This window comes from Dipodomys spectabilis, unplaced genomic scaffold (assembly GCF_019054845.1).
Source record: "Dipodomys spectabilis isolate Male_0828 unplaced genomic scaffold, ASM1905484v1 ptg000783l, whole genome shotgun sequence".
Lineage (NCBI taxonomy): Eukaryota > Metazoa > Chordata > Mammalia > Rodentia > Heteromyidae > Dipodomys > Dipodomys spectabilis.
In genome coordinates, this window is record NW_024871460.1 from 25,460,044 (window position 1) to 25,482,613 (window position 22,570).

General features: G+C 35.7%; 1 protein-coding gene across 4 annotated transcripts in view; it reads left to right on the top strand.

The window, feature by feature from the left end:
- Triqk (triple QxxK/R motif containing) overlaps window positions 1–22,570 on the top strand; it is a 66,994-nt gene that overhangs the window by 5,743 nt on the left and 38,681 nt on the right. Inside the window, exon 2 of one of the 4 annotated variants that reach the window (XM_042673006.1) lies at window positions 1,488–1,606. The exons of the other annotated variants lie outside the window; for them this stretch is intronic. The gene's annotated coding sequence lies outside the window, so the exon portion shown is untranslated. The remainder of the gene's footprint in view (window positions 1–1,487; window positions 1,607–22,570) is intronic. 4 annotated transcript variants of the gene reach the window in all.

Here is a 22,570-nt window from a genome sequence, read left to right on the forward strand (position 1 = left end):
ACCTCTGCTTCTTTGTTTTACTCACTTCTGCATCTCTGTCATCTCTTATGAATTGGAGTTAGCATAAAAATATTATTATTTACATCTAACATTCTAAAGGTTCTCTTTTCTTTCTTTTTTTTTTTTTGTTGATCGTGGGGCTTGAACTCCGGGCTCTTCAGCTCAAGGCTTGCACTCTACCACTTGAGCCACAGTGCCACTTCCGATTTTCTGATTGTTTATTGGCAATAAGTGTCTCACAGACTTTCCTGCTGGGGCTGGCTTTGAACTGTGCTCTTCAGATCACAGCCCTCCTGAGTAACCAGGATTACAGGCGTGAGCCACCAGCGCCAGGCCTCTCTTTTCTAGCCATACATATGAAACAAGATTGCTGCAAAGATTTTAGAACCAAACTAAGGACAAAAATCAGACAGTACTTCCATATTTTAACAATGAATATTTTACTATAAAAATGATTATTCTTCTAGGCATCTACAGTCTTCAGTAAGGAAGTGATATGTCAATCAGATACAGATTGTCTGACAACTGTAGGTAAATTGTACAAGTAAAGTATAAAGTAGATAATTGACACAGGGTCTTAAAGAATGCCTATGAAGTCAAGGTAGATTAGGCGGCAGTTATGATAACATTGAAGTAGGTGAACAAGCCTTGTAATGCTATTAAGTTGTCAATAGGATTATGCCATTAGAAAATAGAAAGAGTTCAGAGACTAGCACATAAAATAGGTAAAGATGGTCAGAGTTGAGGCACTATAAGGCCTACTGGCCAATGGACCTTTATTATACCTGTGATTTGAAAATATTTTCTCTTATTATGGTCTTTAAGAAATGGAAGATTTGTTCAGATGTTTATTTTTTCTTTTTCTAGCTTTTGTTTTGGCTGTTACATGTAAGACACTCCTAATTAAAATGAAATTTTGCTCTTAACTTTTTTTCTAAGTATTTTATTTTTGATTAAATGCATTCTTTTGGTAAATCAACCCTGTACAAATTGAAGTAATAAAAAACAAATTGAAATTAGCCTCTCTACATTCCATCTTGATCCAGAATGGGGAAATAACTCTACTCCTTAACAGGAACATGGGCAATACAGTACAGTTCCTGTAGAGAACTTCTCAGAGCCCTTATCTTGGAATAGGACCTTGTGAAAAGGAGACATAAAATGAATTACTTTTCAAATATACTTATATATTTCTTCCATGTATATTCGGATGTATTTTTGAATCAAAAAGATAATAGAGTTACCAAACTAATAGCCTTTGAACTGAGTCCATTTTGCAAACAGTTTTGGAACTGGAGTTCATTTAATATTTTCCTATATTCTTATTTCCCATTCCAGTAGGAAAAGTAATTAAAAAAAAAAATATATATATATAATTTTATCTTATTGTAAAGATGCTGTACAGTGGGGTTACAGTTACATGAGTAAGGTAATGAATACATTTCTTGTCGAGCAAGCAATTAAAATATATTATTTTTGATATTTAGAATTGTATTTGCCAGGAGTGAAGGCAGATCTGACTCATTAGAGAATTGGTTTGGACACATCTTATGTGTGGGTGGTCCTCCAGATTTCAGACTTGGCAGCATCAAGAACACAACACAAGGTGCGTTTACTTGATTTAACATTTGCTAAAAGGTGCTTTGATTTGTGGCTTTTTTCCTTTCAATTTGGTTTTCTTGTTTTGAGTCCTTTGCTTTGGGAAATGAACCAGGGTTATGAACATGATTCCTTCTTCTGCAAATGTTTTTGTATGTATTTATTTTGTGATATTAGACAAATGAAAGCAATTGAAGCAAGATTCATAGAGCTGTGAATATTTTTGTCTGATTTATTAAATCATTTTTATTATTGTCTTCTGATTGGCTGCTACGTTTACTTCTTAGTCTCTTGATATTTGGTCTATTATTATACTTTAATGATGTTTTCATAATTACATGTTGGTTTTAATCAGTGTTGCTGCATACTAATTAATAAACATACCATCATTTTAAACAATATTTTAAATATTTCTTAATTGGTACATCCATGCTCCACATTTTGGAGTAAATATGGCACAGAATGAAAATCATGGACCATCATAATTTTTCTCTCATCTACTGTCTCTCCCACTACTGATGTTACTCAATGCCCTTTTATGGCTCTCCATTTCACTTAAAATAAAAGCTATACTTGTATTTCTTTGCAGGACCTGACCTTTTGTTTTTACTCTCATTCTCCTTCACTTGTTGCAGGTGTACTAATTGCTTTATTTTTATTTGAACACTCCAGGAATTTCTCATCTTAAAGTTTTTGCATTTGTTTTACACTCTGGGATTATTTCTTTACTTTCCTATGCATCTGTCTCTTTAAAAGGGATCTTCCTCATTTAAATGGCCCTGTAACATTAGTAAATAGTTAATACTGCTTTTAGTGCTCATCACTATTCACCAAGTGATATACAGTAGTTCTCTTTGCTTATTGTCACTATTTGTCATATCAATATAAGCACATGAAGGTAAGGTGTTTTGGCTGATCTTGATTAATGTGATAATAAAATCTCAATTATTTTATAATAGGGAGATGAATCTAAACTAGTTAAGTATTATCTATTATGTTCATAGCATCTTATTGAGTTTTCTTAAAGATCAATTTTAGGTTCATAGCAAAATGGATAGGTAAGTGTAAAACTCTTCCATATACTTACCTCTTACTTAACACATGATTTCTACGAAGTGAGATACAATTCTTATTTTGTTATGGTAGGAGTCTTACAGCTATAGTGCTTTGACTTCTTCCAAAACTATTTCTTTATCTTTTAACATTTTATAGTTTGAAAATAATAGCCTAGGTATATTTTTTAATTTATGAATTTATCGTCTGGGCTTTCTTGATCTTGGTTTGCTGTTTAATATTGACTTAGGTGATTCTCATTCATTATTTTTTCTTTCTTTTGCACTATGCATAACCTACACTTTTTATAATTGTTCTCCAATCTTCATTTTTTGTTGTGATTTCTTTCACTCTTTGCTCTCTTTTTCAGTTATATAAGTTCCTATTTTCTGTGTGCAAGTGGACAGATTCTTTAGCTCACTAGTGGCATTCTTCATCTCTATTACGGTGTTTTTGATATATAGCATTTCTTTTAGCTTTTCTCTTAGGGTTTCCATCTCTTGTTTAACTTGTCCATCTGTTTTTTCAAATTGTCTACTTTATCTATTAGAGGCCTTACTACATTAATATATTATTCATTGTTTTAAGTCCTTACATTGATAATTCCAACATTCCTGCTGAATCTGGTTTTGATGCTTTCTTAATTGTGCCTTTTTATTTTCTTAAATTTTGATGTACCTTGAATTTGTTTTTCTTGAAAATTAGACATGATATACTGAATGAAAAGAAAAGCTGAACATAGTCCTTTAGTACTATAGTTTCTCTGCCCCAAAACTTACCTACATGAGACACATTATAAACCCTAGTTGATGTTTGAAACGATAGTATTGTTGTGGAGACCACCAGGAGAGACCACATGGACATATAGAGTACAGCCAACAGAAAGTCTTTATTACCTGCTAGGACTATACTGAGCAGTCAGGTGCCCAAAAGTGTAGTCTCAAGCCTAGTTTCATCGCCCCTTCTAAAGCAGAAAACCCACCTCCTTGTTTGCTCAGGGATGGAAAGTCCATAACAGTTCTTATCTGTAGGTGCAAGTCAAGCAAAAAGTTACAGAAGTGTTATAAGACAATGCTGTAAGCAGGCATTGAGGAGGGCAGCATGACCAGCTTCTATAATTATCTCTGTGTCATTTCCTAGGAACACAAACAGAACAGTGGCTACATACATCTTTAAATGCCAAACATTAAGGAACTAGCACAGTCCTATCTTTAAGATGGAGTCAAAAAGCAAAATGGAGCTGCAGAAGCTAGGAGTAAACTCTAAGACAGTAAGGGTTGACCAGCCCTATCACAGTATTGAATATTATTTCCATTTTTCCTCTACATATGTATCTCCAATAAACCTAAATGTTTAAATTAAGCACAGTAAGAGATTAATAACAATAACCAACAATAAGATGGAAGTTCAATAAAAGTTACATAAATATGGTATCTCTCCTTCTGTTTTTAAAATATTCTGTTGTATTTCCACCTTGTTATTTAGAGGAAGCACTTTGTGGGATATCTTCCATATTTGAACTGTCAGCATAACTGCTTTTGTCCTTTGAGGCCATTATTAACTATAATGAAGATTATATGTATACAATTGCTGTGATCCTGTGATAAATGATATGCTAAAGAAGGTAGCTACTAAGGGTTGAGCTTATACAATGGGGATACATTGGACAAAGTGTAATCACACTGCATGGAACAGTGAGCAATTTGAAATTTATGAATTGCTGCTGGAGGTATTGCTCAAGTGGTAGAGCTCTTGCCAGGCAAGTTCAAGGCTTCAGGTTCACACATATAAATTCATAAATACATGCATGCATGCATACAGTTTAAAATTGCTTACTTTTAAAATTTTTCACTCAATATTTTTAGAAAATAGTTAGTTTTGAATTATTGAAACTTGTTAGGCGAAATGAACCCCAAGATAAGGACTCAAATGGTTTTTCTCTCTTGCCATTGTTTCTAACATATTTATAAGATGATTTCTTTGTTGCTTTTTATGTCTCTCCCCCACGATATAACCCCTGTTTTCACTGTATTTGATGTTGTTACATTTTGTGGAGCAGAAGGGAACAAACAAATTGTTTAAATAGGGATACAGGTGGACACATTGCAACAATGAGATGTACAAGACGTTATGTTGAAAAATGAACTTTACAACTTTGGGAGGAGGCTCATTACCTTGCTTATGTAATTGTAACCCCTCTATACGGTATTTTCAAAATAAAAAACACTTATTAATAAAAAAACAGAAAGTACAGTGATATGGCAAGATGTAGGGTGAGTCTGGTGATTAGGTCTTTTCATCTTTTTAACTGTAAACTTTACAAGTGTTTCTCAGTTTTTCCTTCTTCCTGGACAAGATGGCTATAGAGGGCTAAAACAGGTATTTCCCTGCCTCTAGGTTGTTAGGCATGGTAAATTAGTTTCTCCTAATTTAATTTTTTTTTCCTGGCTTCTGGCAGTTTTATTGAGATTTCATTATATAGACATGATCACTGATAGAACAGGGAAATTCTAAAAGACCTGTATATTACGATTATTCTTTTCTTTATTTTTTTATAAACGTATTTTCTTATTGTGAAAATACTGTACAGAGGGGTTACAATTACATGGGCAAGATAATGAGTACATTTCTTATCAAGCATTGTAGCCTCCTCCTTTGTTTACCCTTCCCATCCCTTCACCTCCGCCCCCTGTCCCCCCCACCAAAGTTGTAAAGTTCTTTTTTTGACATAACGACTTATACATCTCATTGTTGCAATGGGACCTCCTGTATCTCTGTTTTAAGGATTTGTTTTTCCCCTCCACATATACCAACATCATATAGTGAAAGCAGGGGTTATACCATGGGGGAGGGACATAGAAAGCAACAAAGACATAATCTTATAAATACGTTAGAAACAATCACATGAAAGATATCTCTCTCTCTCTTTTTTTTGTTTTGTCAGTCGTGGGGCTTGAGCTCTAGGCCTGGGAGCTGTCCCTGAGCAATTCAGCTCAAGGCTCATGCTCTACCACTTGAGCCATAGCGCCACTTCTAGTTTTCTGATTTTTTTTAATTGTGATTAAGTGATTACATAATTTTCCAAATTTCACAGTATTGTGGGAAAGTATGCTCATTTAAAGTCACAAACTCATTCTGACTTTCCTGGAGCAAATTGTCTATCACGGTCTATAACATATAACGGTGTACACATATACACCATACATGTGATCAGCAGCATGGGGTTATTTAGTAGTGGTTCAACCAGATGAGTGGAAGTTCTTTGTTTCTTAAGTCCGGTTAATTTTGTCGTATCACCTAACATTTTGGATTTAACATCCACTTATCAGGAAGACCATGTTGTACAATTTGTCTCTTTGTTCTTGGCTTACCTTGCTCAACATGATTTCTTCTAGCTCCATCCATTTCCCTGCAAATGCCATTATTTTGTCATTTCTAATGGCTGCATAATATTCCATAATATATAATTGTGGTATAATAATATACCACAATTTTTGAATCCATTCATCTGTGGTGGGGCATCTGGGTTGTTTCCATATCCTAGCTATTGTGAACAGTGCTGCAATAAAAATGGAGGTGCATGTGTTCTTGTATACCTGTTCCTGTTGTTCAGGATAGATGCCTAGAAGTGGTATGACTGGGTCATAAGGAAGGTCAATATTTAGCTTTCTGAGGACCCTCCAGACTGCTTTCCAAAGTGGTTGTATAAGTGTACATTCCCACCAGCAGTGTAATAGAGTTCCTCTTTCTCCGCATCCCCTCCAGCATTTATCATTGGCTGACTTGAGGATGTGGGCTATTCTGACTGGGGTAAGGTGGTATCTCAGGGTTGTCTTTATTTGCATTTCCTTCACAACCAGGGATGGTGAACATTTCTTCATGTGTTTCTTTGCCATTTTTATTTCTTTATCTGAGAAGTCTCTCTTTAGTTCCCTTGCCCATTTAGTAATTGGTTTGTTAGGTTTGGGAGGGATTAGTTTCCTGAGTTCCCTGTGTGTACTGGATATTAACCCCTTGTCTGATATATTGCTGGTAAATATTTTTTCCAAATTAGTTGGTTGTCTTTCTAGCTTGGTTGCGATAGCTTTAGCTGTGCAGAAGCTTTTTATTTTAAGATAGTCCCATTTGTCGAGTCTCTTTCCAATTTGTTGTGACCCTGGGACTCTGTTCAGGAAGTTCCTTCCTGTTCCTATAAGTTCAAATGTCTCTCCTATTCTGTCTTGCAGTAGGTTCAGAGATTCAGGTTTAATTTAAGGTCTTTAATCCATTTTGAGTTGATGTTGGTGCATGGTGATAGGCTGGGGTCTACTTTTAGTTTTCTGCATGTGGCCGCCCAGTTTTCCCAGCACCAGTGGTTGAAGAGGCTGTGTTTCTTCCATTGTATGTCTTTGGCTCCTTTGTCAAATATCAGCTGACTGTAGGCCTGTGGATTTATTTCTGGATCTTCTATTCTATTCCATTGGTCTTCAGGTCTGTTTTTGTGCCAGTACCATGATGTCTTTGTTATTATAGCTCTGTAGTAGAGTTTGAAGTTCGCATGGATATCCCTCCCATGTTGTCTTTATTCCCTAGAATTGTTTTGGCTGTTCTAGGTCTTTTGTTGTTCCATATGAATTTTTGGACTGTTTTCTGTATTTCAGAGATGTACGTCATTGGGATTTTTAATAGGAATTGCATTGAATTTGTATATTAATTTTGACAGTATTGCCATTTTCACTATATTAAGGCTGCCTATCCAAGAGCATGGGAGGTCTTTCCATTTCCTAGTGTCTTCTGCAATTTCTTTATTTAACTTTTTATAGTTTTCACTAAATAGTTCTTTTACATCTTTTGTTAGGTTAATTCCTAAATATTTTATTTTTGGGGAGGTTATTGTGAATGGGATTGCTCCCTTTATTTCCCTTTCTGCTTGTACATTGTCAGTGTACAGAAAAGCAATTGATTTTTGCGGGTTGATTTTGTATCCTGCTACTTTGCCGAAGTGATTTATGATTTCTAAGAGTTTGGGGATGGAGGTTTTGGGATCATGAAGGTATAGTATCATGTCATCTGCAAAAAGGTATAGTTTAGCTTCTCCTTTCCCTACGCGGATCTCTTTAATGTCTTTTCCTTGCCTTATTGCCCTGGATAAGGGTTCCAGGGCTATATTGAAGAGGAGTGGAGACAATGGGCATCCTTGCCTTGTTCCTGATTTTAAGAGAATTGGTTGTAGCTTTTCCCCATTAAGTATAATATTGGCTATTGGTCTGTTGTAGATTGCTTTTATTGTTTTAAGAAATGTTCCTTCTATTCCTGTTTTCTCCAGAGCTTTTAGCATGAATGAATGTTGAATTTTATCAAAGGCCTTTTCTGCATCTGTGGAGATAATCATGTGATTCTTGACCTTGGCTCTGTTTATGTGTTGGATTACATTTATTGACTTACGTATGTTAAACCATCCCTGCAACTCTGGGATGAAGCCTATCTGGTCATAGTGTATGTTTTTTTTTTTTTAATGTGTTAGCTAGAATCTTGTTAAGGATTTTTGCATCGGTGTTCATCAAGGAAATTGGCCTGTAATTCTCTTTTTTGGTTGGGTCTTTGCCTGGTTTGGGGATGAGTGTGATATTGGCTTTGTAGAATGAGTTTGGGATAGCTCCCTCCTTCTCTGTTTCACTGAAGAGCTTGAGGAGTATGAGCATTAGTTCTTCTTTAAAGGTCTTATAGAATTCTGCCTTGAATCCATCTGGTCTTGGGCTTTTTTTTGTTGGAAGACTTCTGACTGCTTCCTGTATCTTGTTGTAGGATATTGGCTTATTTAATTGATTTACTCCTTCTTTGCTCAGTTTGGGCAACTTTTATTTCTCTAAAAATGCATCCATTTCTGTCAGGTTTTCTTCCTTTAGAGAGTATAACTTTAGAAAGTAGTCCATTAAGATTGTTTGGATATCTTGGGTACATGTTGTGATTTTTCCCGTGGCATCCCTAATCCTGTTAATATGGGTTTCCTTTCTTCTTTTTAAAATTAATCTTGCCAATGGTCCATCAATTTTATTTATTTTTTCAAAGAACCAGCTTTTTGTTTGGTTAATTTTGGCTATGGTTCTCCGATTCTCTAATTCATTAATTTCTGCTCTTAGTTTGGTTATCTGGCTCCATCTAGTAACTTTAGGTTCCATTTTTTCATGTTTTACTAGCTGTTTTAATTGCAACATGAGCTTATTTACTTGGTCTGTCTCTATTTTCTTGATGTGGGCACTGAGGGCAATAAATTTGCCCCTCAGGACTGCTTTTGCTGTGTCCCACAAGTTTCTTTGTGAGGTGTTTTCATTTTCATTGAGTTGTAGGAAATTTTTTATCTCTCCTTTGATCTCTTCCATTACTCAGGCATTGCTAAGAAGTGTGCTGTTCAATTTCCATGTATTAGAGTAATTTCTGTGCTATGCTTTGTTATTGAGAACTAGCTTGATTCCATTGTGGTCAGATAGGATACAGGGGATTATGTCGATCCCGTTGTATTTGCTTAAGTTCCTTGCATGACCTATGATATGGTCTATTTTGGAGAAAGTTCCATAAGCTGCTGAGAAGAATGTGTACTGTGTTGTTTTAGGGTAAAATACTTGGTAGATGTCAGTTAATTCTGCTTGAAGTATGTCCTCACTTAATTCAGTAACTTCTTTGCCAATCCTCTGGTTGGTAGACTTGTACTTTGGTGAGAATGGGGTGTTAAAATCTCTTAGTATTATCGTATTGGGATCTATTTTATTCTGTAAGTTTGAGAGTATTTGCTTAACATATCTGGGTGCACCAATGTTTAGGGAATATAAGTTGATGAGGGTAATATCCTCTTCTTGGATGATCCCTGTATTAATATGTAGTGTCTGTCCTTGTCTTTTTTTATTGATTTTAATGAAAAGTTTATTTTGTCAGATATCAGGATTGCTACACCTGCTTTCTTACTGGGGGCATTTTGATTGGTAGATCCTTTCCCAACCCTTCACTCTGAGTTCATTTGTATGTTTGGCTGAGAGGTGGGGCTCTTGAAGGCAGCAGATGGATGGGTCATGTTTTCTGATCCAATCTGCAGTTCTTTTTCTTTTGATTGGAGAATTAAGCCCGTTAATATTAAGAGATAATATAGAGAGATGCATTGTGGTCCCGGTTATTCCCTGTTTTCCTCAGTTTTTCTTCTTTCCTTTCTTCCTGTGCTTGCTCAGTTAAACTTTTATTAATGCCTGTCTGGGTGCAGGTCCCAGTTCCTGGTTGCTTTCTTCAGGTTGTGTTCCCCCTGTTAGTATGTATTCATTTAGTTTTTCTTTGCTATTAAAAATTTTCAACTCTCCATCGAATGTGAATGCTAGCTTTGCCGGGTATATCAGTCTGGGTTGGCAGTTATTGGCTCTCAGGGCTCGTATGGTACTTTCCCTGGCCTTTCTTGCATTCAGTGTTTGTGTGGAGAGATCTGCAGTGATTCTAATTTTTTTCCTATTGTAGTATAGCTCCTTCATTTTTGCTGTATGCAAGATTGTTTCCTTATTATTCAGATCTATCATTTTTGCTATAATGTGTCTAGAAGTGTTTCTCCTGGGATCTTGCTTGTTAGGTGTTCTATATGCTTCTATTATGTAGGTAAGATGTTCTTTTTTGAGATGGGGAAGATTTTTCACTGATTATCTTGTTGAATAGGTGTTGCATTCCCTTGCTTTGATATTCCTCGTCCACTCCAATTATATGAAGATTAAATTTCTTGGCATTATCTGCTTGCTCTTGAATTTCCCTTTGGCGTAATTTAAGTGATTTTTCCATATCTGTCATTTTTTGGTCCAGTTGGTGTATTCTGTCTTCTGTATCTGATACCCTACATTCCATTTCGTTCACTCTGTTAACTGTGGCTTCCATTGTGGTTTGCATGGAGGAAATGGACTCATTTATGGATTCAATGTTGGTTCTCAAAGTACTGATCTCACCTCTTAATGAGGTATGTGCTGCCTCTATTTTGACATTTATCTCACTTCTTAGTGAGTGTACTGTCTCTATTTTTGCTTGTACCTCCTGTTTGAGATCTTGCATCTCTTTCGATAGTTCGTCCCTGTGTTCTTTCCATTTCTGGTCTATTTCTCACTTTATTTCTTGAGTCATTGCCTCCAGCATCCCTTGGATGTGGCTTTTGTCTTTCATCCCTGCTTTGCTCCCACTGGGGCTCTCCCCTGGGTCGCTGCTGGCTATTGGGGATAGCTTGCTATCCTGGGGGTCGATAAATCTTGTAATTTTTCTCTGTGATTTTCACATGGGGGTTCAGGGATTATTGGAGACTAATCTGAAATTTGGTTTTGGTCAATAGGTGTCTGTCTTTGCTTGTTGCTCTTTCTGTATTGGTAGAGTCTGTACCTGATCTCGGTTCTGTTGGGGGCCGACCTACAGCTGCTGGTCTGACCCACATAGGGTTCTCGGCTCTCTGCTGTAGATCACTGGCAGCTCCCACCTTTGGAAGGGTTGAGCACCCTAGACTGCTCTTGTTTGCTCTTCCAGGTGCTTTTGGCAAGATCAGAGGTGCTGGATGCACTCTCCCAGATACTAGAGTCTGTTATGGGCTCCTGATGGGTTTTTTTTGGCTGGTTGTGGGCTTGAACTCTGGGCTTGGGTACTGTTCCTCAGCTCTTCAGCTCAAGGCTGGCACCCTACCATTTGAGCCACAGCACCACTTCTGGCCCTTTCTGCTTATGTGGTGCTGAGGAATCAGATCCAGGGCCTCATGTGTGATGTAGGTCATTGGTTGCCATTGCAATCAGAGTTCAGTTGAGGTGGTTGCAGGCTGGGCTGGGTGGTGGTGGCTCTGTGTGATTCTCTTTTGTTTCTGCCTTGGTCGATGCTGTAGGGTCCACGAGGGGAGATGGGGACACTGTCTGGTTGCTGCGGGATGGGCCTCCGGCCACTGCCTGAGGGGTGGGGGCGGGGCCTCCATACAGGTTCTGAGCGCTGGGGTTTGTCTCTGTTTGCGCTCTCCGGATCAGTACCAGTTCCTTGCAGGTCTTCTGCTCTGGTGTTCTGTGGGCATCCTGTGCAGCTCTGGGGCTCCCATCATGGGGCTGAGTTCCGGCCTTGGAGGTTTCTCCATGCATCGTGATCAGCGGGTCTGTGCGGGTGATCTGCAGACAGTCCTCTGTGTCTCTGGAACTCTAGCAACCTCCCTGCAGGTTCTGAGCGCTGGGATTTGTCTCTCTTTGCACTCTCTGGATCTGCGCCAGTTCCTTGCAGGTCTTCTACTCTTGTGTTCTGTGGGCATCCCATGTAGCTCTGGGGTTCCCGCGGTGGGGTCGAGTGGCTTTGCCGGGATGGAGCCTCTCTGCTCGGATGGAGAGTGAGGGAAGGGGGTGGGATCGTTGTGCAGACTCCCAGCTCGGAGGTTTCTCCGTTCATCTCGATCAGCGGGTCTGCAGACCGGTACCTCAGGCGGCTTCTGCACGGGTGATCTGCAGGCAGCCCCCGTGTCTCTGGGACTCCGGCAGCCTGGCCCGGCCCAGTCTTTTTTTGTTGTCGGTCTCTTGGGGAGATTAAGCGTTGGAACTCGAACTCTCTTTTTGGTTGGGGAGAGCTGTGGCGTTTCCCTACTGCCTTACTGTCGCCATCTTGGTCCCCCTTTCCCGTCGCCATCTTGGTCCCCCTTTCCCTAACTGAATTTTTAAACAACAGAATAGTATATTTTTATTTTTATTTAATTTTTGTCCGTCGTGGGCTTGAACTCTGGGCCTGGGCGCTGTCTCTCAACTCTTCAGCTCAAGTCTAGCACTTTACCACTTGAGCCACAGTACCACTTCTGGTTTTCTGGCAGGTTATTGGAGATAAGAGTCTTATTGACTTTCCTGCCTGGGCTGGCTTTGAACCGCCATCCTTAGATCTCAGCCTCCTGAGTAGCTAGGACTACAGGCATGAGACTCTGGCACCCAGCAATGTTATATTTTTAAAGTGCCTGCTTTTCATGCACCCCCACCCCCCAGCCCCGTAGCGTGGAAGCACACAGAGATGTTCCTTTAATATTTACTGAAAGAGCCTGTTTTGATCTTCCTGAAATAAAACCCACAGAAATTCGGAGTCTTCACCTTCCTGTCAGCCCTGAAGAGTTTTTGACTTTCAGGCTTATGTGCACTACCCTCCAGTCACCATTCCACTGCAGTTCAAGTTTTCATGTGTCAGCACTGATTCCTGTAGCTGTTTCCACTCTTGAGTGCCTGCCCTGGTGAACTGTGATTGCTCTTGTTAATGCTTTAAGGAGTTAAATAATGGATATGATAGATATGTTTTATGGATTTCATTATTAAAATAGTAACGTTGTGGTGCAGTGGAAAATCAAAATGTTTGGTCACAAAGTCATTCATAAGCAATGAAAAACAAGCGCAAAAAAGGAAAGAAGGAGCCGGGCGCTGGTGGCTCACGCCTGTAATCCTAGCTACTCAGGAGGCTGAGATCTGAGGATCATGGTTCAAAGCCAGCCCGGGCAGGAGAGACCGTGAGACTCCTATCTCCAATAAACCACCAGAAAACTGGAAGTGGCGCTGTAGCTCAAGTGGTAGAGCGCTCGCCTTGAGCTGAAGAGCTGAAGGACAGCGCCCAGGCCCAGAGTTCAAGCCCCACGACCAACAAAAAAAAAAAAAAAAAAAAAAAAAAAAAAGGAAAGAAGGTTTTAACACAACATCAAACTGATCTCAAGTATAGAACAGACAGTGTTCAGAGAAGCATAGGTACCTTTTTGCAAAGTACAGAAACTGCATTAAAAGGAAAGTACAATTTCATTGGTAACTAGATTGTTGGTAATATACGAAATAACATGACAGTATTTGGAATGGACTTCAAGGAATTTTGGGAAAAGTAGAGGTAACAACAGTAACAAGTGGAAATAGAAAAGTTAGAAGATGAAATATAAAGGAAGTAGATGGTTTAGCAGAGATAATGATTATGGCCAATTATGCAAAAAAGTTGGAAAACAAAATTTTCTTACTAATTCCTTAGGTTAGTTTTTTTTCATGCAATAAGAGTTGTTTACTATCACAGAATCCTCTCTCTTTTTTAAAACCTGAGCTAACAAGTGTAAAGGCTAGGACTCATAATAATTCAAATTCTTCTTACTATTTTCATTTTTAAATGTCTTATTTGAAAGGGATGTCCTGGTTTATGATTTTCATGTTTTTTTTCTTTTAGAAAGAGGCAGATGGTATGAAAACTGGACTCCCTTATTTAAAGGGAGTGTTGATATTTATAACCAAGCTTATCTCCAGCAAGATTTGTTTTTTTTTTTTTTGCAGCTGTTCCAGGTTGTAAAAAATTATATTAAAGCCCTGGCTTGCTTTTCTTTCCATATTTAGGGGGGAAATATTCAAAATGTGAAAAAGTGATGTTTGATTTTAAATATGAATGCAATGTAAACTGTGATTTTTTTCTGCCTATATGTGAAATTTGTGTTTGTATGCTGTGATGATATTACATTTTTTGTTTCACTGATCTATTTCCTCGATATATAACACTTGAGAAATAATTTACTCATCTTTTTCTATATATCATCATAGTAATCTAGGAAATGTTTCCTCTTACGAGTTAGCTTAGGTTGTTAAACAAAGCACTTTGTAATTTTCTGTTTTGATATCTTAGGCATTTTTCTTTCTCTCAGAGTATTTTCTTCTGGGTAAATAACATTTTGTTTGTCCTTATATTACTTTAAGACACATTTCTGTTTCTTTCCTCAGTCTTTGCTCCTATTTGTAATGTAAATAAATACTGCTGTTTGTTTCAGAAGGTATTTTTGATCTCTTCTTTTATAATTTAAGAATTAGCTTCATTTTAAAACATAAACAACACAACCTTATCTACTTGGGTACACTGAAGAATGAATATCCATGCTTACATATGAATTAATCTTTGTAATATATTTTTCTCTTGGTATATGCCTTCATGCATATAGAATATTCCATAAAGAAGAGTATTTTGCTATTAATATATTATGAATAAAATGCATTTATTATGTGGATAATCTCTTTTGTAGATATTATCCTCTTGAATATGGTATATTATGCAAATTGTTATGTCAACATTTATGTACTTTTTCCAAATTGTGAAGGTTAAACAAAAATATGTATCTTTAAGTCATTGTACAAAAGTGTTTCAGTATGTCAGTTTATGAGTACAGTACATCTTGATCATGTCATTCATCCCTTCCATCTTTCTCACCCTCTATCTCAATTCCACCATCTTTTCACATTACCTGGTTCCATTTTCACACATGTACGTTGAATATTATGACCATATTCACCTACCATTACTTTCTCCATTTTATACTAAATGTTCTATTGACTCTGTCAGCACTCACAGTTTCACCAATTACTATGGCATCCTGAATCACATTGCTTATACCTATAAAACAAATGATTACTAATAGCAAATAATTTATCTCCAAAGAATTTTTTACAGTTCTGAGTACATCTTTTAAACATCTCTCTTCAATTCACAAAATAATCATTATTTATCCCCTTAGTTTCAGAGTGATGAGATTTTTAATAAAATTTATCACTTCAGTATACTCCTCATCTTTGTCTTTAGTCACAGTTAGAGAAGCAGAGTGAAGAATATGGTTCTTCTTTGGTATATCACCTCTCATCTCTTTATATTAGCGATGCCTGCACTCTAGCATAATACTTCATTGCACAAATGTCATTTTTTTCTTTGAATGAGTTATACTTACAAGGTTTTAAAAATTTAAATGGAATTTGCAAGAGAAGCAAGCAACTGAAAAGAAACAGTTAAATATTTCTCAAATTCTTTGAAAATAAAAATGATGAAAGGACTTTCTTTTAGTCAGTATATAGTATCTAAATGCCAACTAAATTCAGATAGGAAGAGCTAGGGGAGAAAATCATTTTATTATATGGTATAACTAAAACAAGGAGATGTTCTATTTTAGTCATATACATATAAAAGAACCAGGGTCAAAAGGAAGTGTAACAAAATATGTTTGTAAATTATATCAATACAATTAGATTCGTTTAGAAAGCACTGAGTTTCTTGTGCCTGAAAATTTTTATTATGACCATTACTGACTTTTTAAATGAATTTATTGAGCCAAATAGCACCCTGTTGGTAAACTTTCTCTTTTGGAGGTATCTTTGTATAGGGCTCTATTCAGAGGTAAAATACCAGTTCCCTGAGGAAGATTTGATTGACAGTGACCTCATCTAGCTCTGGAGAATTTCTCATTGACCAAATCCTTTAACATAGAAATTTTTTGACTTTTTTGACTTTGACCTCTACGTCAAGATTTCATGTGTTAATACGTTGTATCAATCCCACTTAAACATATCCCACATTTTTATATTTTCCTTTGACACTCCACTCTCTACATCTCTGTTATAACTACCACAACTTCCTCTTTATCTGGATTTAGAACAGGATAGACTTTGGGATCCCCCATATTGACTTTTCTATTCTTACTAAGTTGCTAAAGATTTCTTAGGGAGTTATTCTTTGGGCACATTGAACATTCACAACTGTTTTGAGAAAGGATAGAGTATCTCAGTTACCTGCAATAAGCTGGAATATGAGTAGGGTTAGTTTGGTTAGTAGCTTACTAATCTGGCCATAACTTCATGAAAAATCTGATTCTTGCTTTTGCATATGGAACATCTCCAGCAGGATGTCAAGAACCAATTGGTTAAACCAAGGGAAAGAAAATAATTTACCTACCTACCTTGGTATATCTCATTTGTCAAACTTAAAATTACGGTTCCTCCTCTTTACCTGACTCAGTCCTCTGACCCTAGTGGGCAGTTTTTTTCTTTTTTAATCAGATCACATACTGTGTGCTATGGTGTTTCATAGTAATCCTGAAGTGGGGAAGCAATGTCAGCCACTGGTATTTCAAACAAATTGAACTAAGTACCTAGCAGGTGGAGGATCTGAGGAATTACATAATGAGGCTGCAACATAGGATGATAGTAATGATTGTATCTTGTCAAATTATCCCATGTAATATATAAGACAAATACTAGCTTTTGCTAGCATTTGGGCCACAATGAGCATCATCTGTTTTTACAGTTTAGGAAATATAATTTCCTTAATCCTAAGAATTACAACATTTGGATAGTTTTATGCTGGGAAAATGACTCAAGTACAATTAATTTCAGAATCATAATAGATCTCATAATAGCATATTGTCAGCGTAATAGACATTGCTGCTTTGAATATCTTTTGTTGTGTCCCAGAATTACATTGAAAGACACAGGTTTTGACTGGCCATGTTGGTATGTTTAAGGCCAGACTGGGCAAAAAGTTAATGAGACCCTATGTCAACCATCAAGCCAAGAGTTACCTTAGCTAGGCAGGAGATAAATGGTAGAAGGATTGTGAACTGAGCCCCCTATTCTGCCCCAGCAAAAACACAAGATCCTATTTAAAAAATAATAAAAGTAAAATAGGTCCAGGGGAAATGCTTCAAGTGATAGGATGCTTGCTTAGCTTTTGATTTTTCTCTAGTAAGGATAATGTTTGTATGTTTACCTACCTTTCGATAGAGTAAAAAAAAGTTATTTTTTCCTTCTCTTCATTCCATTTTGCTTGCTTCTCTCCCTTCCTCCTTCCTTCCTTCCTTCTCTATATAATTCCAATGGGTATCCATTGAAGTCTTCATTTTTCTCCTGTTAGTTAATATGGAGAATGACATCTATCTATCTGTCTATCTATCTATCTATCTATCTATCTATCTATCTATCTATCTATCTATCTATCTATCTATCTATCTATCATATCATATATATGTGCATGCTTTTTGTGTGTATGCCAGTCCTGGAATCTTAATTCAGGGCCTATGTGCTATCCCTGAGCTTTTTGTTATTGTTGTTCTTCAAGGATAGTACCATTTGAACTACAGCTCCACTTGTGTATCTTTTGTGGTTTATTGGAGATAAAGGTCTCACAAACTTTCTTGCCTGGGTTGGCTTTGAGCTGTGATACTAAGATCTTAGGCTGGTGTAGGCCACCAATGCCCAGCTGAGAATGGTGTTATTTAATGTAAAATTATCCTTGTATTTTTGTAATCAGATCAACTTATCAGACCAAATGATTATATATACTGGATTTGGTCTTCTAATATTTATCATCAATATAAGTCTTCCTGTTAAATGTTAATCACTTCCTAATATTCATGTTTTTTTACTCCTAATACTGTTTGTAATTTTTTTCTGTTCTATCCTGATCAGCTTTTCTATGCTATCTCTTTGGAATCTGTTTTATATTTTATTATTTACTCTTTTTAGTTTACTGTATCACTTTTTGTCATGTGAGAGACAATTTTTTATAGTGTTTACAAAATTTACTACTTTTTAAATCTTTTGTCTTCTATAATTTGTCTTCTATAATTTGTTTTGTCTTTTATAATTTGCTTTTCACATTGCCTTGATATATAATACAGATATCAACATTAATGGAACACCACAATATGGAACACAGAATTTGATGAAACTAAACAATATTAACCAAACACTTACATAACCGAGGTTCTGTGTATTTTATTTTAGCCATAATATATAAACGTTTTACATTTTAATATTTTAAGCTCTGTAGTTGATTCCATTGAGGAAAGTTGGACTGTTACTACTTTTGAACAATCATGTGGAATCTGCATTTTCCAAACTTTTGATTGTAAGGTTTTTTTTATTTAGTTTCATTTTTTTTGTGGAACTAAATGCTTTTAGTTAAGTTAACCATCATGATCAAGCAGCACTTTGATATCTTCTTAAGTGAGTATCTATATAAGGCATTGCACATTTATAGAATAGTAAATTGAGAATCAGAGATCAGAGGCCAAAATTCTAGTACAAAGTAGAATATCTATTTTTTTCCCATTCTTATTATGGCTCATCTCTGAAAAATTGTATGCTTATCAATCCCTTCTAATAGAAGTATTTAATTATGCTTTTTAATATTACATTATCTGTTTTCCTCTATTTTCTGTAGTAGAATTGTATTAGTTTTACCCAGTGCTACTCTTCATTAACCTTTTCCACATTCTTTTCTCAATTTTATAAACCCAATACTCTTTATTGCATTTTTCTCATAATATAATTAGGTAGTTTTATAAGTATGTAATTTTCATCATAGTTTGTAAATACAAGTTTTAATATTCAAACTGTTTAAAAACTACCAGTTTGAGAAATTCTTATATTAGTGAGTGGTAATGATATAATCACTTGGGACTAAAATATAATGAATGTTTTTAATGTAAGTTCTCTATACAATTTTATTTTATACTTTTGGCATGTACTTACTAATAAAGCCATTTTAAAATATGCATTGCAGAATTATGAATCTACTCAAAATAAAATAACCGTAAAGGGTATTTTGATGGCTTCTTTGAGTTATTTGTTTTTCTCTGTATATTTAAGCTTACTTCAGTGAACATGTCTTTCATTGGTTTAAAAGATGTATGCTTAAAAATATGTAGTGTTTTGTATAAAGGTTATTTTAATATTCAAAGATGTATTTCTAGCCATGAAAATAGTTAATCTTAGTTTAGTACATATGTTCATGTATACTTTTTTACTTTATTTTAATCCTTATTTTTGTGTAGGTACTGGGTCTTGAGCTGAGGGTCACAAGGCTGGTGTTCTACCACGTAAACCATACCTCTATTTCTAGCTTTTTCTCAGGTTAGTTGGAGTCTTTATCTGTCTAGGATTGCTCCCCACTGCTATTCTCAAGTCTTAGCCTTCTGAGTAGCTAGGATTATAGATGTGAGAATTTAGATAATTTCTGAGATGACAAGCTCCATGATTTTTTTGGTTACCCAGTAATTTATTGCAATTATGTTGCTAAATTATATTTTCATATATTCTGGTTTACTATGTTTCACGTTATTCTTTATTTTGCCAAGGGGAAAATATTTCATGTGTTTTAAAAGCTATTTGTGTTCTCTTTTGGTACATTCCTAGTGTAGTCAAACTAATGAAACCAAGATACATATATACTCTTCTTTTTTGCTTTCTCTGTGTGAACTAAGTGACTTTTACTTGGACCTTTAAAAATTAACTTATGAAACCTGTTTACTTGAAACATATGATACACAATGAAATGCCTAAACGTGAGCATAAATCATGCCAACTACTAATGCACATCCAAGAAATTCAGTAATTATTCTGTGTATTTTACAGTCAAAAGCATGAAAATCATTGTTTTAAATCTCGGATTAAAAACATACGTATAAGTTCATGATAACATCTTTAGCAATTTGGTACATGCTGTTTATTTTTTAATGAATGAATATATAGTATTTGCTTACATATTGAAAATACTTCTAGTTTCATGTCTAGGTACTTACCATCTACTTTCTAAGAATCTCAAGCTAGCTAGCTATATGCTTAGGGAAGTAGAACCCATGACTAGCATCAGGAGATACTGACTTAAGAGCTGTCTCATTTTCCTGGCTACAAAGTAGAAGGTATATAAGTAAGGTATATGATAAATGTAATGTGTAAATGCATATATTAATAATGTGATAGATCTGTGTGGGGTGCTGTTTTATCTGAAACAGGTTTGTTATATAGGTAGATTTAGTTCAAATGGATTTTATTCATTGTTTAAAATTTTCAAATGCAAAAGTTTTAAATATTTTACAAAAAATTAACTATGTAAAGTTTACATAAATGACAGTGTCTGAAAATTTTCTCAATGTCAGAGAAGAAAAGTACAGATCAAATGCAGAAAAATTAGAACTGAATGAACTCTGGATATTGAATTGGAAGTACCAAATTCCCACTTGTGTACTTCCTAGTTGTGGTCACAATGAGCAATTACTACACTGAAAAGGAGCCTATCTTGACTTTATCTTAATTTGTAAATAGCATTTTGAAGTATAAGCGAACTTTGCCTCCTAGGAAAATGTAATATTTCAGGTCAGGAGTAGGGTAGGCATAGGATGCAATGAATATTTTTAAGTGCCAAAAAAAACCCCCATAAAAGTACTGAACAAATGAAGAATGCAAACTACCTGGAAGGACTCTTTGCACTAGCCAAGTTTAGGACAATTTGGTCCTCAAAATAAAGTAACTATACAAATGAATTGTAACTCGTGGAATAAAACAGGAATCTTTGAACAAGTACTGCTATACATATATAAATAATTAATGAATGCCGTATTTTAGAATACTAATATATGTCATAGGCATGATGAAATTAGAAAATCATCATTAGGCCACAGTCAGAGTTTAATTAGTCTAACCAAGAAATCTTACTAGATCCTAAACCAGTAGTTGCAAATTTGATGTAGAATAAGATATAAAATGTATGTAGTTTTAAAGCTCCCTGTAAATATTTACCAGTTATAAAAGGGATAAGACTAAATACACAGTGCAGAACTTAGGCAGATCTGGCCTTAGTTAGATGATCCTGTTGAGGACCGCATGCCAGGGAGTCCAACACTTTCAGTATGATGAGTGTAAAAAATAAGGGAGAAAACAGAATAAACAAAGTAGTCAAAGGAGAAATGAGAGATTTAGGCTGCTCATGTTTGGTAAAATGATTGCTGGATACATGATAGAAGAAATTAGGGATAGAAGAGGATATTGGTATACATTTGAAAGAATGAGCCACTCAATGAGGTAGAGTGGATCAATGAAAGGAATTACCAAACACCAGAATTTTACAGAGGAAGAGTGCTTATGAAGGAGGTTAAGAAAAAAAAATTGAGACATAGGAATAGAAAAAGTGTTCCCATGGCAACTAGTAGCCTAAAGTTTTAGGACAGAGTACTAAGAGATTGTATGAATTAGTATTATGTATCTCATGTCTTCTTTTGTGTTCTCATACCTGATGTGGATATTATCCAAACTATGCCATTTCCTGAAACCTAAGTATCCCTTACAATGACTTTCTAAGTCTTTCCTTATCTTGCAATGCTAATGAACAATCAGATTAGGTGAATTATGATGTATTGTGTATTGTCCTTGTCTAGCTCATAGTTGAGGCAAGGGGATCTTTTAGTTGTCCTGAGATGATCCTACATTTTGCACTTGTCTTGGTGTAATGCGGGCCCGTTTCAAAGTGTTTCAATTCGGAAGCTAAATAGTAACCTTATTATATGTCTCTGTTAACAGGAGTGTCACCTAGCCAGTTCTTGATCCTGACTGTTCATTAACCAAATCCTTATTATATTTTCTTCTAATATTTCTGAACCAGTTCTCCCATATCCTATACCTGTATTTCCTAAATTTGACATGATGAGAGGCTTCATGGAATAATTGTTCAGAATTTAAAATGTTGGACAGGTCACATTGGGAAATGTGGTCTATTCAGCCCAGTTTTGGATACTGACAAGGACTGAGAGAAGCTTCTCAATAGACTTTATAAAGTTAATAATATATTTTCTTAAAACTTCCACTATTTGGAATTCATGTGTGTTTCAATGTAAATGAATGTATACTGTGAAAAATAAACACTTTAACTTAGAATTAGCCAAAATTGGGTATATACTTTCAATATGTGACAGAATTCTTCATTTATAATGAACACTTATTAATTACAAATTTATAGTTAAATGAATTTAATATCTTGTAAAAAAGAAAAAAAGTGTAGCCAGACATTGGTAGCTTATGTCTGTAAGCCTAGCTACAAAAGAGCTCAAGGAAAGTGCCCAGGCTCTGAGTTCAAGACCCATGATTGACCGCCCCCCCCCAAATATATATATATATATATATATATATATATATATATATATATTTTTTTTTTTTTTTCTGTCTTCATTTCAGAGGAATTTGAGAACTTTTTGATAATTGAACAATCTTTGGCTTCATGTATCTCTTAAAGTAACTAACTTAAAGTCTATTGAAAGGGATTATGCATAGTAGTCCTGTTCCCTCTCCCCCTGGCACTCTTCCTTCCTTCCTTCTTTCCTTCCTTCCTTCCCCTT